Here is a 15,701-nt window from a genome sequence, read left to right on the forward strand (position 1 = left end):
ACCTAATGTTTACCGGAACGCGTCGGATGGCGTTCCCACTGTCTATAAAAATTAACTAGGAAATTTATGCAGCGCTTGTGATGCAGTGATATTCAGTGTCTCTGTAATAAAGCACTCATTAGACTTCAGTAAAATTACGTTTTGTGCTTAAAACCAGTGCGTTTTCAAGCGTGTTTTTCTTTGGCCTAGTGTTTTTTGCTTATCACGACACGAAAATTTCCTTGGACGGTAGAGGATACGTTTTCGCTGAAAAAGAAATTGTTTTTTTTTGTGGAAAGGTAATGGCGCAATGTGAGACAGGCGTCATTTCTTTTTCTTAAAACCAACTTTCATTTCCCTTCGCTTACGGCGCGGTTCGGGTGTCTACCTAGATATGTAAGACAGGCGTCATTTCCTTTTACCCGCCGCGGTGGCTCAGTGGTTAGGGCGCTCGGCTACTGATCCGGAGTTCCTGGGTTCGAACCCTACCCGCCGCGGTGGCTCAGTGGTTAGGGCGCTCGACTACTGATCCGGAGTTCCCGGGTTCGAACCCGTCCGCGGCGGCTGCGTTTTTATGGAGGAAAAACGCTAAGGCGCCTGTGTGCTGTGCGATGTCAGTGCACGTTAAAGATCCCCAGGTGGTCGAAATTATTCCGGAGCCCTCCACTACGGCACCTCTTCTTCCTTTCTTTTTTTCACTCCCTCCTTTATTCCTCCCCTTACGGCGCGGTTCAGGTGGCCGCCGAGATATGTGAGACAGGAGTCATTTCCTTTCCTAAAACCAACTTTATTTCACTTTCCTTCCCTAACGGTGCGATAAGGGTGTCCACCGAGATATGTGTAATTTCCTCTTTTAAGGCCAATTTTCTTGAAATTTTCCTTCAATTACGGGTGCGGTTCGGCTGTCCACAAAGATACCTCAGACAGGCGTCATTTCCTTGTTTGACCTCTAGCTACATTCAAGGTCAAAGCTGGCGTAGCGAATGAAGCTCTTCGCTTCAAAAACGTGTAACGGGCAACTGAGCTAAAGCAACTAGGGTAACTAAAAAAAGGAACTAAACCAAATAGACGAGAGCATGCTGCGTAAAGAGCGAGCGTATCTGCTGTAGCAGAAAGTTTCCGCAAAAATTTTTCTTGAGAGAAAAACTCATGAAATACCGATTATTGTTCCCTATTAATGACAAGGTTTCTTAAAATAGGCCTTCCTGTAAATCGAATTCTGTTTGTTTTTCATGACTTCACCGCACTCTGCAGAAGCCAGTTCTTTTTGAATTGAACTATACGGTGCCTAAGAGAGTGTTGCAAACCTCATAGCTCAGATATGCTGTTGATACCTTTATACCCTCTGATTTCAATTTTCATTAATATGATTCTTCTTATCCTTACCACTGTCGAAAAAATTTATAATATAAATGTGTATGCAGGAGAGCACTGTGTTCAGTCCTCACACCGACTGGTTACGCCTTTTCCCTCCTTTTGCTAGTATTCTGACGCCCAGTGGAAAAAGCGTTTATAGGCTTGAACGACTGTCGATGTTCGCTACATACTCAAGGGGATGGAAGCACACGTTGCCTTGCTCAGTGAACGATAGTCATCGTCTGCTCTGCTCTTTGGCCTTAGTCTTGGTTTGATACGGGCTCGATCACCGCGTTAACGTTTTCCTAAACGGGTCGAGAACCCGGGACAGTGAATTTGCACATGCCAGAAAAACTCGTTTCCGGCTGTACAAGGACTTGAACCGAGCCCCTCCTTCTGAAGTGGTGGACCTGTCATCGCAGGGCTAGAACACCTTACCTAATTTCAGCTCCCGTTAGAACGATGATATTTCCGTGTTAGAGGAAGCAATATGCGTACAGCCAACTGCGCGTGAAAGAGTTTGACGAAGGGTCAGATACAGTGTACATCCTGTCTCTTGTTCGCATTAATGCCTTTTTATTTATTTATTCATTAGAGATACTATCAGTCCGGTCAGGACCAAGATAGGAGCGATACAGGGTGCAGATTACAAAGGCGGAACACGACAAACAAAACACCAGCACCATCCAGCCGGTGCCAAGTTTTAACATATCAAAAAATGGAACTGACCTCTAAGCAACAAATAAAAATGCGCAAAAATATCGCTGCAATGAAACAGAAAACAATGTGAAAACACCATGCCCAAGACAAATGCAAGGCGGATTATATCAGGCACTATACCAAAAATCGCGAACTCCGGCAGAGAACACATCCACACCCGATGCGAGCACCACATTCTCTGGCAGTCTGTTCCATTCTCTCGCTGTGGACCGGAAGAAGGAATGCTTGTAGCAGTGCTTAGAAAACTTTTGTTCTTCTACGTGTCTGCAATGTTTACCCCGAGTGATACGTGAAGTAGTTTCGCCTATGTATTGCTGCTTATCGATATGCACCATGTTGTTCGTAATCTTATAGAAAAGAATCAGTCTTTTTTGTTTCCGGCGACATTGAAGAGGGCGCAAGTTCGCTAAAGTGTAAAGTGGGGTTACCTGATCTTGTCTTCGGAAGCGAGAATAGATAAAGCGAAGTGCACGTCGCTGCACTCGCTCCAGTTCAGCTGCAAGTGTTTGAGTGTAGGGATCCCACACCTCACACGCATATTCCATTATCGGGCGTACGAGCATCTTATAAGCCGTAAGTTTAGTATCCTGTGTAGCATGCTTAAGTGACCGCCTAATGAATCCTAATCTTTTATTTGCTTTAGCAACAGTGTTATGTACGTGAGTGTTCCAACGCAGGTCTGAAGTAATTGTCACTCCCAGGTATGTATATTCTGTTACTCGATTAGGTTTGTTTTCTTGTAATGAGTAGTCAAATTCGAGTGGCTGATGTTTGTGTGTGATTGTCATACATACTGTTTTACTGGGGTTTAAAGACATTTGCCACCTTCTACACCATTCGCTAATGTTGAGCAGGTAACCATTAAGCTTAACTTGATCTTCAACTGAATTAACATTAGTATAAATAATGCAATCGTCTGCAAATAATCTGGCCTTGATTTCTGAATCTTCAATGAGGTCGTTTATGTAAACAAGAAACAATAACGGTCCGAGTACCGTGCCCTGTGGCACTCCCGATGTCACGTCACAGACTTGGGATGCGCTCCCGTCAATACTTACAAATTGCCTGCGGCCCACAAGAAAACTTTCCAGCCAACGAACTATATTTGAGTTGTTGAGTACTGATTGAAATTTGCTTAAAAGTTTTCTATGATTTACCTGATCGAAGGCTTTCCTAAAGTCTAGGAATATTATGTCAATTTGCACTTTCTGGTCAATGATTTCGCTAAAATCATGCAAAGTTTCTATTAATTGTGTAACCGTTGACATGCCCTGTCGAAAACCATGCTGACACCTGTTCAAGAATTCAATATCTGTTAAGTATTGTCGAATGTGCTTTGAGACAATGTGCTCGGGAAGCTTACAACAGGTTGACGTTAGTGCGATGGGACGATAATTAAGTCTTAAGTCTTTGCAGTTAAGCCCCTCCCTCCAGCCCTTTGTCTTTTGTAAAACGGATAGAACGAGCTATAAGGGAGCACAGGGTTATGTTCTTAAGTGGAAATCGTTACCAATTCTCATTGGTTCATTTACTCCTTATGATCGCTACAGGCAAAAACGTCGCAAAATATTAACTCTCGATGCACCCGAAAAATTTTGAGAACGTTATCAATCACCTGTTAATATCAACGAAGGGAAGCAAACTAAGACATAACTAAAAGACGCAAAGGAAAGCGCGAACTTCATCGCTAAAAGAAACTGCTCAATGCGAACACCAATTCTCCAGGAGAGCGGCGGAAAACGAGGGTGAGGGGATCGAAGATGAAAATGAATTACCAACTGTGTGCGCAACGACAGTCAAGTATATTGGCAGGGTACGCAGTTTGTTTACGCGAGCGCTCTGTCGAACTGGCTACACCACATAACCTCGGTTCTGCAGAGGTTGCATATTTTCATAATTTCGTCCGCCAATTGACATACAAGATATCGATGTAGACTACCGACAGCTCTTCAAGGACGCCAGCGCGAAAGTACACACGTTCAAACGCACGGACACACGCGCTACTACTTTATTTGAATCAGGCCTCTACTAAACACGAGCCCCATTTTTACGCCAATGAAGGCGACGTGTGTTGGACAAATACTTGACATTGTTATTTATGTAGTATGCTACGAACTGAGATACAAGGTTGGATGGAACTCCCTATCTGACACAGCAATGGCAGAATTTGATAGCAAGTAAAAATATAGATAGCCAAGGCGCTAACCAAAGAATAGGGAAATAAATCACTGAGTATTCTATGCAGCTGGTGTCAGCGTCGCTAGTTCCTGCAAAACGGTATGTAGCCTCTTACTCGCACAGCTGCGGAGTCTGACGCTGGCTTCTGTGGCACGTGCCTGGGTTCACCTAACGCTTTCGTTCTACACTCTGCCAGCACATGCCTCGACCTGCACATTCTTGCGTTGCTTCGATTTCGGGATTTCTGGCCTGAATTGCTGCTTACCACATCGACAACTGGGTAAGCACGCATGAGACGCAAGGAACATCGCGGCTTTTCTCGGGCTACCGGGCGAAAATCCGCGTCACGTACCCTTTGAAAAAAACAATACGCGCTTCCACATGCACCCTCATGTGAAGCGTGGGCTGAGAGCGTGGGTGAAATGTATGTTGTTTGTTCGTCGAGGGTAGCATAATTCTGATACATTCTGGTTTCCGTGAAATATCCGCTCTCTCAACCGTCCGTCGGATTGAAGCAACCTGCGTTTCACTTAATTCTTACGTAACGGCTCCAATAACGAATGCATTCTCAACCACGAGGGCTGTGCAACAACGGCAGTTTTCATTTTGCTGTCGAACTAATTATCTTGGGCTTTCCCCTCACACATATGTGCAAAGCGTCATCTTCTCCCTCTTTGAAAGCATTTAATGAGACATTCAACACTCTAGCACCGTATGAAGAAAGGTTGACTCCCGAATTTTGCCGCTAACCTAATGTAAACATAAATTCTCTGTTTCCGATGTTTCAAGTGTTGTCTTGCACTGATTTACCGCTTACTCATCAAGTGAAGGTCGTATTCATATTTCACTCATCCTAATCTACTGAACATACCATTTAGTATTTTTTCCTTCAATGCATTCGTTTCCATTCAGCCGGGAATTTTGATAAATTATGATAAGATAAACACAGCAATATAGGCCCTATAAAATATTCGAATGATTTATTCGTCGCCGAAGGGGGTAAAAATTTGGGAGCTTGATGAATATTCTGACAGAATACATAATTGCAAGCTTTTCGCAGCCGAACTGTGTGGCACGTTACGAGACCACAGTTTAAACGGACTTTAAAGACAAGCATACACCACGTCCGTATTGCTAGAATGGTGTTCGATTTTTGTGCCAAACGTTGCATCGCATAAGGAAAATTTAAGGCTTAGCGTATTGATTTTCGTTCAAACGCTGCATGTTCAATAGTTTTGTTTAGATGTGACTGCAGGCTTGGTGCACGTAATTCAATGAGTTACGTTCTAAAGTGCGGACTGAACACTAGCATAATGCACGCAGTTTCGACGCCCGAAAACCATACCAGGAGCGTGAAATTCAGGAGCGGAGAAAGTATGCAAATAATGGAATGATGTGACACGAAAAGAAATTCAGACTAACGCACGCATCCGTAAGAATGAACCAAATGACGTTTATCTTACGCTATCAGAAAAAAAATCAGCAGAATTACGCTCGCAGTGTGAACCGAAAGCGTAACGAAAATATCAGATCTGGCCTAGAAGTCGTCGAGGGAGCGGGAGACTTAAAGTCGCATAGATGGAGAACCAAAGAAAACGGCGACTGGAAACAAATGCAAACTCTCAAACACAAAATGATAAGTCGCAATGTCGCTCATGCACGAAAAACATCAGCAAAGTAGGCAGTCTGATTTCCCCCGCGGGGTGTTACGCCGCGCGGTATTAAAGGGAAGGGGGCACCGCGATAGGCACTTCAGTTGAGTTGTTGCGAAAGGCAACGTGCGAGAAGTGGAGAGAAAAAGGAGGATCTCGGGATGGAAACACTCAGCAGGAAAGAATAACAAACTTTGGGAAGAGCACGACAAGAGGACCGGTGGAACAAGCACTGCCGCACATCACTTGTCTCCAAGCGCACCTAACTGACTTTGCAGCGACAGCAGTACACTGATTTGTACTGTTTCTGACGACAATAATACATGCAGTAAGGCATGGGCATATAAACCGGAAATTTACCGACGGTTCTCAGCTTACTGGAATGCGAGAAGTAAAAGCGAAGCATTGAGTAACGAAGTGAGTAAAATAAAAGTAACCAATAAGTTCGGACCCTTTAATATCCTGTGTTGTTTACGCGATACTGGTTAAATAACATAACACTCAGCGGAAGTGGGGACTTCCAGGAATGGGGCGAGCAACATCCGTGCGTCCTTCGGCATGAACGGTAGCCTCTGCTGTTCTTCACCGTCACCCGCGCATAGTAGATATTTAGTAAAACGAGCTTTTGGGCAAGTTGGTTGCTTAGCTTAGACATAACTGTAGCGCGAAAAAACAACCACACAGGCAAGAAAACACTCAAGACACGGACAAACGCTGCACTCACAAATGATTTATTTCACCAATGTGTGGGAAATATAAATACAGGAGGAAGGATACAGAAGGAATGAAAGACACGTGCCAACGCCAACTTAGAAGGACGGCAGATTGGGCGAGTTGGTGTTCTATGGTAACAAGAATATTCAAACAGCGCTAGACAACAGGACCAGAAAGGACCGTGTTTGTCTCCTTCTCTTTCTGGTCCTGTTGTCTAGCGCTGTTTGAATTTTCTTGTTGCCAACTTAGAACATTTTACATTGTGCGATACATCTTATCTTTTGGCTGAGAAAAGTTGCCCCCTACCTGCACAAAATTTCACATAACTTGCAATGAATATTCGCCGCATTTTGATAGTGCAAAGATTCTAGGCAAAAGCAAAGATCAAATTGCACGTCATCATACCATATTAAGAAACGGGGCGATATTTGTACGTGTTGCCGATACTTCAATTCACTTGTACACATCGGAATACGACCTTTTCTCAGACAAAAGATCAGATGTATCGCACGATGTAAAATGTTCTGAGTTGTCTCTGGCGCGTGTCATTTCTTCTTTCTTTCGTTCTGTATTTTGTACGCATGCGCATGCGCGGCGGAGCATTTCTATTTTCTATGCATTGGTGAAATAAATCAAGTGTGAGTGCAGCGTTTGCCCGCGTATTCAGTGTTTTCTTCCCTCTGTGCTTGTTTTTCGCGCTGAAGTTATGTCTAAGCATAGTAGATCCATTCCCGTGACCGTAGACGTGGCCCGTTTCCCTCAGCCACGCGGATAGTTGGCCTCAGCGGCCAGGCTGAGCGCTGCTTTGAATGTGCATCGCGTTCGTCGCGGTACTCGCTGCCTGCTGCCTCGTAGTGCGGCGCTGTTCTTCATCCACCTGCCACGCGGCGTCGTGGTCACGTGACGAGCGAGGAAAACGGGTGGCGTGAAGCCCACCCGCCCATTGTGTAATCCGCGCTGCAAGGAGGCAAACTCCGCCGCGATCATGGCCGCGAAAGAAGCAGTGGCAGGCATTTGGCGATCGCGATAACGAAGTTGTTTGCCGCCCTTACGTGTGTTTCAGCGCTGGAAGGCTAGCATAAACAGCTCCAGCTGTAGAAATGAGTTTTCCGGAAGAAATTTGGGATACATGGCGAAAGTTATGTTTCGCAAGTACAGTATCTTGCAGTCATTAGTGGAAAGTAAAATTGGGCGAGCTACTCGTTTTAGAGAGCAGAGTTAGCATCTGCCAGACCATGTGCACCCTATGAGACGGCTGCGAGAAACACATGGAGGCACCCAGCTGGACACCTTCTTTCTTCGTAACAGTGTCTGGAAGCTTGTTGGCTGCTTCATCGTAAAGTGGCACGGATTAACGGCTGGAGTTTCCCGGGAAACCCGAACCTTATTAAAGCGAAAGCATTACTAGGATATGTGACAAGGATCCTGTCCGCAAAAATGTCTACAGCAGTCATGAGGAACTCAGAAGAGATAACTCCAAACGAATGGTTGTGATCAATGGAGGACGACGTGAGGTTGATGTCGGAAAAAAGAATTTTCAAAACCGGATGATCAGTTAATCAGTTAGAGCCAAAAATGTGCCAAAAGTGGACGGGGCCAGAGAAAAAGTTGCGCTAAATTTGAAAACGCCGGAAATAGGCGGGGCTACAGCGCAGCTCCAAATTTGAAAAATCAGAAGCATGGACGGACCACAGCATTGCACCAAGTTTGAAAACTCGAAGTGGGCAATATCGTGACCAGTGATAAGTGACCGATACGTAACCAAAGTAAGTAATTCATGATCGATAAGGTATCGATAATAATCAAAGAGGAGCAAAGAGAGACGACGAGTGCCGAGGAGGCGTCAGTGCTTTCGCTTTACTCCAATGCGCGTTACCGCAGTGATCTCTATCGTTTTTTTAGTGAATTAGGGCTTCTACACAAGTTAGTGCCATCGCTCCAAGCTTGAAGCCTTCTTCCGTCGGCGGCCGGATAAGAGGGGTCTTGTTAGTGCTGTGCAGTGAGGCACAAGGCTCTCAAGGATGCAGGCATACACCCTCTGCAAGATATGTAAATGTTTGAGAGGGTAGGGCTTTGTGTTGCAGTGACCAATGGCGTGTGACCTTTCGATATGATGAACTTTTCTCTCTACAGCGAACGGAGGACCTCGCTAGGCGACGTGCAACGTATAAAAGTGCGTGTTCTGGCTGTGTAGAGAGCTTCAATTGTCATGAGGAAGACCGTTACTTTTTCACGTCCTCGTCCCGTCTCTGTCTCGGCAGCCGCCACGGTGGCGGAGTGGTTATGGCGCTCGGCTGCCGGCCCGAAAGACGGGGGTTCGATCCCAGCCGCGGCGGTCGAATTTCAATGGAGGCGAAATTCTAGAGGCCCGTGTGCTGTGCGATGTCAATGCACGTTAAAGAACCCCAGGTGGTCAAAATTTCCGGAGCCCTTCACTACGGCGTCCCTCATAGTTTCAGTCGCTTGGGGCGTTAAACCCCCATAAACCATAAACCAACTGTCTCGGCGACCACCTCGATGACCGAAGCGATGGCCTTGTGGTAGAGCATCCGCCTCGCATTCGGGAGGTGCTGGGTTCGATCCCCAGTGCCGCCGGGCACCCACCGGTTTTTATTGGGCACAAGATTTCCCCCGGCCTGGTGCTCGGCTCTTCTGGGTGAGATGCTTGGGAAAAGGGTCTTGACTGCAGTTGCTCTGATGGATCAGGGATAAGTTTCGCCGTCAACAACGTTAAATCCGCCTCGTGCGGTACGAGCCCATTTGTGGCCCTTTTTTTATGGCTGCTACTGCAGCAGACTGATCAAGGTTTAAACCTTGATCTTGAACATTGATCTTAAAACCTTCTCACTCGAACCACGTTGGCCGAAGGGGTACCACCTTTAGCAGACTGCGAGGTTGTCCGAAATTGGGGCTTGGCCAGCGAGGGGCGCAGCGGGGTTTACGGAGCTTCTCCCAAGCGGACACCCCTAAAGAAAGCCGGGCGCTAGGCCGGGGCCCGCTTGTACCCATTTTTACCGGTGGGTGTCCGGTGGTGGGTTTCGAACCAACCACCTCCCGAAGCCGAGGCGGACACCTCGCGACGTCCCAAAGGCACGACGTATCGTCCAGATGACGCTGCACATTTTGTCGGCTCCTGCAGCAGTCTCAACGCTACACTGGCCTGGAGAGCTGTGCAAACATCGTGTGGTGCACGCACCACCTTTTCTAGAAGAACGGCGCAGTAAATCCAAGGGAATGGGACCGCGGTTTTCAGGAGGAGGAGGAACAGCGCAGGCTCTACGCACCCGCTCCGTTAGGATTCGCGTTTGCCGAGATCCGAATTCTCTGTGCTACAAGTATGACCAGAATCGCCTTTACTAAACTCTAATAATTGATGTCGCTACTACTGAGAGTCACCTCTAAACCTTCCTGATATCCGAGCGCTTGTGTTGGTTATTTCACTGATTTGTTTTGTTACCTTAAATGTGCGCTATAGTTTTGGTATTACGTAAGCGGCAAAACTTTTGCGGGATTCAGAACGACAATGGATGGCTGTGAGGAAGGGAAAATAAAAGGAGCGGGAGGTGAATTACACGAACGGCGCGTGTTAATGTCACTCTCCTCCTGTCCATGCTGTTTTGCCCTGGATTTCCCGATTCAGGCAGCTCCATTCGGCTGCTGTCCAAAGACAGACTGACGTTGAACACACGGTGGTACGAACACTGTGCGTGAAACTTGAAAGGGAAGCCTGATCCGATACGAAATGCGTGAAGCAGATGTGAAAGGGAGTTCTTAATGAATCATAGAATAGGAAACGTTTGGTAAACGCGAAGACTTGCGATAGGGTGGCGGAATGCAAGATGCTCACTAAAAGAGACTGATTTTAAGACTGAAATGTTGGCATTGTGTGAATAACAAAAATGTATAACTCGACATGTTCTGGAATCAATCGAAAGCGAAGAGATACAGCACGAGACAGGACATGGTGAGAGACACGGCCCAGCTCTGTCTCTTCCCCGTTAAATCACTTCGCTATGTGACACCATTTGCCCAAAAGTGCCAGCTTAGTCCCTCGAAAGCATTAGTGAGGTGTTCAGCTTCTATTAACAGTTCAGAGCCCAGGCGGTTTGCTTCTGAGACATATCGTATGGCTCGTTATGCATCAATAGGGAGCGATATTTCCTGAAGGGCAAGAGGTACTCTGGTCCTACCCTCTCTTAAAGTTAGAAATTTCACCGACGCTACAATAGTCCCTCTGCATTGCTTAGAAGCAAACCCACTCGGCCCTAAACATTTGACCAAGACAGCACCTGATCTCTATACCAGGTGCCCTCAGTTCTGCCGGGCAAGCGTCGTCTAATCAAGTGACCTACCTATTTATAATCTGGTTACGAAGTTGCTATTTACACGAGTCAACTTTTTTCTGACATCCGCCACCACTTAGGAGCTATAATTATATCACATATGGCGTTGCTAAAAAAATGCACGCAACGTGTGAACGAAGCACACCCCTAGTATTCAAGAAAAAAAGGTTTTTGATGCTAAATGAGCTTTTCTCTTAAATATTAGGAACGTGCTTTGTTCTCCTGCTCGGTGTAGTTTTTTGCCACGCCATATGTAATTTACACTCAAAAATAACCCAGTAAGGAAATTATGGCTAATTGGACACTGAAAAAATAAACTAGAGTGCATGTTTACGCCGCTTGGGTGCTGCACGACAAAATCAAACAGAGCGCAAAGCCTATCAGCTGACGCGGTTGCTGCTTCAGAAATGTAGAAAAGACCTTTCATGAACGAACTCGTGTAGATGTCTGCAAGCGATTTTTTTGACAGGGTGCTAGGGTACTTCCCTACTCAGAGATAAATGACGCAATATAATTTTCTTCTATTTCAAGGGAAGATTTACGGACAAACGAAAAATCAAGTCCCCATAATAAGAGAGGATATGAGGCCTAGCAGAAAACCTAGCCACCGGGTCTTCGTTTGTATACGGGAGCGAATGCACTCAGATGTAAGTAACTTTATGAACTGTGAAAACTGCTAAACCTTAACAAGCTATACAACAATTCTATCCAAAAACACGCCTTTGACGTGCACGTGTACTAAAGATGACTTCTCCAGTCATATTTAAGTTCGTTTTTGATCAATGACGGCCTCCTTATGATCCCGTGCTACTCGGCAGTCAAGCCGCCAGGCGTTGCTTGTAGCTCGCCAGAGTTAATCAACCACTCTCATAGTGGATTGCTGGACTGCATCATGAAAGCAGGAAGTTCAGAATAGGCGCGGGGGTGGATGGTAGGGCTTTGTGGTTAGGTTAAATTCGTAAGAAAAGAGATCCTAATGGAGAAGAAAAATATTTTATGCTAACCACGCTGGTTCCAGGTTAACTGTATTTGGACGTTGCCGCAGTATCAATCCCATAGATCGCTATTGTTCTTGGCTCTTCTGTGAAGCGCCGACCAAAAAACACTTCAGGTCAAAGGTTGCGTCTTATGCGAACAGGGCGGCCGTCATCATGTGATGTAGCGAATAACGCGTACCTCAAGCGTGCACCCAGCAAGATATTCATTTGAAGGTAAATAATGCAACAGACAAGAGGGAAAGGTGGAGGGGCAATTGGGAGAGAACAAAATGGTGCTGATGCACCTCGGCAGGAGAATCGATCCTAGACGGCCTTCCGTGGCTGTAAATCAAGAGAATGGAAGCGGTTGCTGGCCACTGTATCAATATATGCTGCCGCCAAACACGAAGCACGGAACGAAGATGAAAATGCAAGAAATTCTTTGTGAGACCCCCGAGCTTTTTGTGCGCCTAAGTGGATCAGCCTCGCAGAGTGAATCATTCTTCAAGGACGCATCTAATGTCTGGGAGGCAAAGAACCTCCCGAAGGCCAGTCTGATCAACTGGGGAACAAAGTTGGTAACCTCGATTTCGTTTTCCACACCCACTCAGCACTATGCGATTATGCGACCAGGAGTACAATATTAAGAAGATAATGGTCTCTGTTTCCGCGTAATGGGCAGAAATAAAATTAAAATTTTTTAATCACTGCTCTTATCTCGCATGTTTGTAATGGAAACTTCGATTATGCCGCCTTCTTGTGCAAGCTTAGCGGTTAGAGTGACGTGAAGTAGTTGCTTATTTCGCATTTTCTGCCAATGGCGTAGAGCAGTAGACCAACAGGTGTTGATTGCTGTTTCCGGTTCACTGTCGAATGCTAAAATTTAAGAATCGCCATGCACAACAGGAGCGTAAAAGATAAAAGGAGTTTAGCGTCGGTCTGAATTGCTTTGCTTGCTTAATTACGCAGCTTGAGTTGAAAATTTGAAGCCCAATACGTCAAATGCCCCCCGCATTGCGAGCATTTTACTAGCTGAGGTAGCATAGCAATGCGACCGCCTCTAAGTTACCGATACAGAAATTGCAAGTAAACTGCTCCGACTATAAGATGATCGTCATAATAACGTCGGCGATTGACCACGACAGTTGTTCTGTTACTTTGTGTCCGCCTGGTCACATAACATACTGGTATAAACTGATTTTTTGGAAAAATTTATTTTTATTAAACTGCATATTCCCAGCCTTATTTTGCTTTCATTCCAAAAAGACCGCATATTGTTTACTGATATTTGTGAGCAATCCAGGAAAGCAGGCGTTTTAAAAATGTTTTAATTTCTTGTTCATGCTCACAGTTTACGTTTGTAAGTTAAATCACGTTAAGACATACTTAGCCAGAAAACAAAGCACATCGAAGAATGCGTTCTTTCCGGCAATAAGCACTATTTTGCGGCAATCATATATAACGGTTTTGAGCTTGAAGCACGAAGCCCATGAATAAATTTATTGTACATAGACTTGAAGTACACTTGCATCACCATGTACGGCTAGCGACAGTGTGAAGTTGAACACTTTGGTATCGGCAAACCAAAACAAGCACCTTGTTTTCTTCCAGTCTTACAATGCCCCACTCTGCGTAAACAACGGGGGGCGAAATTGCAATTACAATGAAACCAGCTACGCTCACTCATTTTTCTCGATCTTCTACCAAATATAAGCTGCGCTAAAGCGCCTTATGCGAGTAGGTTAGCACTAAAATGATGGCCTTATTGATTCCGTCAGTAGAGACGTTTCAGATTACCTTTATATAAAATCACCGCTAGGTTTGCGGCATTTGCAACATTATACATTTATATTTTAGTGCTAAGAATGTTTGATACTATTATTACGTACGAGCTCGGCTTTCAAATGATCAAGTGAGGTGTGTGAACACTTGTAAAGAAAAAGTTTGTTATATATTACACAGCTTTCAACTGATGCTAATTCCCTACAAGAGAAAACTCCCGACAGCATTCTATGTATTCACAGGCGAACACCTTGCTTGTTTAAAGGTGCTTGCGTTATTCTCTGGCATACACACCACCCACGCTACGTCTTCATCTTTTTCTCACAAATCCAACCGGGCAATAGGCCGCGTGTTCAGGCGGTCGCTTTCAATACGAAAGCCATACTTTATTGGTTCTAACACGGGGTCAGGGTTCCAGGCGTCTTGTGCTCTCACAGCTCGCAAAAAGCGCTCCATGGGGAGTGAATTTCTGGCCATGAATGCTGCGCTTCTTTATTACCTAGGCCCGTTAAGAATAATTGCAGAGAATAGTGGTATAGGCCTTGAGCATTAGTAAGGTTAAAGAGGATTACACAGAAGATCGGGAGGTAGTGCTCGCAACCTTACTTGAAAGGTCGGCGCTACTGCTTTGGGAAAAATTCGTACAATCCTACATCGAAGAAGCCTGAAAAAATTTCTGTGGCGTGGCTGGGCTTGAGCGCCAAAAATAAATAGAGAAATACAAGATTTCGAAAACACTGAAAGCGGACGGCAGCTATGTCAAGCACAGGTAAAGGATTGCTCGCGCAACGTTGAAATTCGGGCTTGTTGGTTCATACTTCGGAGCAATAGCGCAATCCGGAAAAGGAACCAAGAACAAGTTGGAAGTTAGCGCTGTGTGTGTCTGCTTGCTCTTGGTCCCTTGTCCGGTTTGCGCTATTGCTCCGAAGAAAGGATTGCTCATTGGGTGCATTGTTTTGGACAGTGTCACACGCCGACGAAGAGGGACTTGCTCATATGCCTCCGAACGCACTCCTCAACGACGGACACGACACAGAGTCGTCCAAGTATGCCACAAGATTAACGTCAGTTTAGTGAAAATGCACTGAATCTAGCTTATTTAGCTTTCAAGAATATTTTCAGTCGTCCTTGTTGAGCTCTTCACGCATGACGTTCTACAAAGAGAGCATTATGACTAAGTACCAAACGCGAGAATGAAGTTACGACTTTGAAGCAGTTCATTATCTCTTGAATTTTGGCCACGGAAAGCCGGGACAGAATATTTACTGTATGATTCAATGCCCTAGTTTAAGATCTCTCCTTACTGAAGCCTTCTTATATAGTTACTTTCTATGATCTCTTCTTTACCTTCTCGTGAACATTTCTACAGACTAATCCTCCACTGCACGAAGGTCGTGCATTAATTTAGTACTTATCTACAGGAGTACTGTTAAAGGAGTGGTATGCTTTAGATTACGTGAATTGCCGAAAGAACAATATTTAAAACATGTGGAGCTCCTTAGTTTTAACGCCGTCGCGGTGTTTCGGTGGTTATGGCGCGTTACTGCTGACCCGAAAGACACGGTTTCGAACTCGGCTAAGGCGGTTGCAATTCGATGGAAGCGATATTCTAGACTTCCGTGTACTCTGCGATGTCAGTGCACGTTGAAGCACCCTGAGAGGTCAAAACATTATCCGGAGCCCTACAATAAGGCATCCCTCACAGCCGGAGTCGCTTAGAGATGTTAAGACCAATAAAACAAGCCAAAGTAAGCCAAACCTTAGTTTTAATGTCGCCGCTGCCATACATATAAATATAGCACGGACAAAAATGCTGCGAAGCTGGCAAAAGGGATATCGGCTGACGCTGTGAAAAACAGTTGCCTCCGGATTATACATACCAGCACGCTATAATTATACACTCCATTAATTATTGAAGAGCTTCTACAAAACCAATGAGACACTAGAGCATTAACGAGTTATAGTCGCACTTTAATATGCCATTTTGTTGACGTCGTGAA

Source organism: Amblyomma americanum, chromosome 6 (genome assembly GCF_052857255.1).
Source record: "Amblyomma americanum isolate KBUSLIRL-KWMA chromosome 6, ASM5285725v1, whole genome shotgun sequence".
NCBI lineage: Eukaryota > Metazoa > Arthropoda > Arachnida > Ixodida > Ixodidae > Amblyomma > Amblyomma americanum.